The sequence below is a fragment of the Chelonoidis abingdonii genome, chromosome 3, assembly GCF_003597395.2.
Source record: "Chelonoidis abingdonii isolate Lonesome George chromosome 3, CheloAbing_2.0, whole genome shotgun sequence".
NCBI classification, from domain to species: domain Eukaryota; kingdom Metazoa; phylum Chordata; order Testudines; family Testudinidae; genus Chelonoidis; species Chelonoidis abingdonii.
In genome coordinates, this window is record NC_133771.1 from 52,959,826 (window position 1) to 52,962,513 (window position 2,688).

The 2,688-nt window shown below is 42.7% G+C and overlaps 1 long non-coding RNA gene across 1 annotated transcript in view; it reads left to right on the forward strand.

The window, feature by feature from the left end:
- Positions 1 to 1,523: 1,523 nt before the first annotated feature.
- LOC142046559 (uncharacterized) overlaps positions 1,524 to 2,688 on the forward strand; it is a 54,077-nt gene continuing 52,912 nt past the window's right edge. Inside the window, exon 1 of the long non-coding RNA XR_012655498.1 lies at positions 1,524 to 2,011. This is a non-coding gene — a long non-coding RNA (uncharacterized LOC142046559). The remainder of the gene's footprint in view (positions 2,012 to 2,688) is intronic.

Genomic DNA, 2,688 nt, shown 5'->3' on the forward strand with positions numbered 1-2,688 from the left:
GGATACTGGGGTACACAGACCGTTAGTCTCACCCAGTATGGCCATTCTTATGTTCACTATGAAATTAACAGTATACATCAAATTAAAATGCATTGTCAACCAACCTGAATTTGCACAATTTCCTTTTTAAATCTAACTACTTGTATGGAACTTGTGGGATAGACTGGAGTCTACAGTTTTACTTTGGAATTTCTTTTCAACATCTTTATGGAGATGAAGATAAATTATCTGCTAGTTATTCAATTTGTGAAAGACTTCTGTAGGAAGGAAAGTTATGCATTGTTCAGTCTTATGGTCCCTATCTATCTTAAAAGCTTTTCACCTTTTTAGTTCTGTAGTATGAGATGGATTTTTTATTGCATAATAACACTAGTGTCATTTTCCATATGACTTCAGCATTCAATATTCATGAAAATCAGAAGCAGAAATATAGGTATTGGGAATGAATTTTGCAAATTTTTAAAAACTGATGAAATAGGTCATATTACTTTCCAAGCACAAAGGTATAATAACAAAATCCTATACAGGACAGAAGAAAGCCATTCTATCAATAGAGATTGTATTAAAAGGAATAAATACTCATCAGAAATTAGTAAAGGGAAGTAAGAATGGGATGAGATTGTATCAGTATATTTTATTATTGAAGCCATTGATTCAAATCTAGGAGCATGAGAAATGAGTTCTATCATCATCGTATTTGAGCACTGGGGGAATACACCTGAAAATAGTTGTTAACCGATATATGAACTTTCATAAAGAAGCCTTTTTTTTCCTGTTAGACTGGTGGCGAGGAGAGAATGAAAATTGCACCATTGAGATGAAAAGCCACCAGGAAATGAGATGAGAGTTGCTGAAATCATAAAATAATAACAAAAAAATATGCTCACTGCGTTGTGATCTCATTCTTATATGAGGTAGGGACTAAGGGCATGGCTACACTTGCAGATGTAGAGCGCTGTGAGTTAAACCCACCTTTGTACAACGCAGTAGGGAAAGCGCTACAGTCTGTCCACACTGACAGCTTCAAGTGCACTGGTGTGGCCACATTTGTGGCACTTGCAGCAGCATTGGGAGTGGTGCATTATGGGCAGCTATCCCAGCGTGCAAGTGACTGCAACGTGCTTTTCAAATGGGGGTGGGGTGGGGTGGAGTGTGACAAGAAGCGTGTTGTGTGTGTTTGGGGGGAGAGAGAGGGGATTTTTGGGGTGCTGAGAGTATGTCACGATGCTATCTTGTAAATGCAGACCCTCCTCTTCCCCCACCTCTCTCTCTCTCACTCAAAGTAAACAATAAATGTTTGCTTTTCTCGGAGCTAATAACTAGCTGGCTTCTCCGAAACAGAACTTTGAAAGGGCATTTCCACATCCCTGCAGCTGATTTCACAACAATTACAAGAGTGGCCACTTGACTTAAAGGGATTATGGGACATTTCTGGAGGCTGATCACAGCACAGTAATGCAATACCTCATTCACACTGGCGCCGCAGCACTCCAGCAGGGTTGCAGCAAACGTTATTCCATTTGCCACGGTGGAGTACCAGAAGCGCTGTAGCTGAGGAGTCAGAGCGCTCTATGTGCCTTGCCAATGTGGATGGGGAGTGAGCTAGGGCACCCGGGGCTGCTTTATTGCACTGTAACTCACAAGTGTAGCCAAGGCCTGAGGACTGCATGATATACTTTTGTGGAAAAAGAAACCTAAGGTGATGAATTATGCAAACAAATATACAAGACATCAGTAGAGGAAGTCAGCTTCAGCTGGACAATGGCTCTCAGCTCTCTCTATATATCTGTTACAGTAGCTGCAAAATCCTCATTTGTTTTCCTCCTCCCCACATCAGCGCAAGCAGACAAGAGTTATTCAGCAGACATCCTCAGAACCTGGTGAGTAGTCAGCCCCCAATCAGTACTAGCAGTAATCATGGGAGGAAGGATGTGGATAAAGCTCTGGACTGGAGCTCAGGAGAACTTCAAATCAGTGTCCAGTTCTGCCAGGACCTCCTGGGTGGCATTAGGTAAATTTCAACCTCTCTTATCCTTACAGCATCCCTGTGAAATAGGAGGGTTGGGGACTGAGGCAATTTTTAAAATGATTGTGAGAAACTATCGTGAGGGGACCGTATGTGTTACGATAGATAATTCGTAGATTCTACGGATCACATTGGCCCTTTCTGGAAAGAAGTCTGACTGCCTGTGTAGCATACGACATAGAACATCCCCAGAATAATTCCTAGAGCAGATCTTTAGAAAAGCATATAATCTGAATTTAAAAATGGTTAGTGATGGAAAATCCACTATGACCCTTGGTAAATTGTCAAATGATTCCTTACTCTTGGTGGTATAGTCCTCCATCTTTTAAGTATGGCCTACATTCTTTGTTCCCACATATATACATTTAGCCATAATAAAACACATATTGTTTGCTTGTGCCCTGTAGCGAGGGGGCACCTCTCCCCCACGCTCCTGAAGGGAATAGACCAGAAACCCTGCGGTCCCGGGCGGAGGCCCGGCCGCCTATCCCCACCCCCCGGAAGTCAAGGGGCAGGACCGGAAGTTCAAGGCCCTGTGGTAAACTTTTTCCCAAATCTGGACTTTAGCGTACAAAATCTGGGTGCTTACTGTGAACCTTCCCAAGCTTATACCCAGCTTGGATCTTATTTCGCTGCCACCAGCCGAAGTTTTCCAGGGTTTC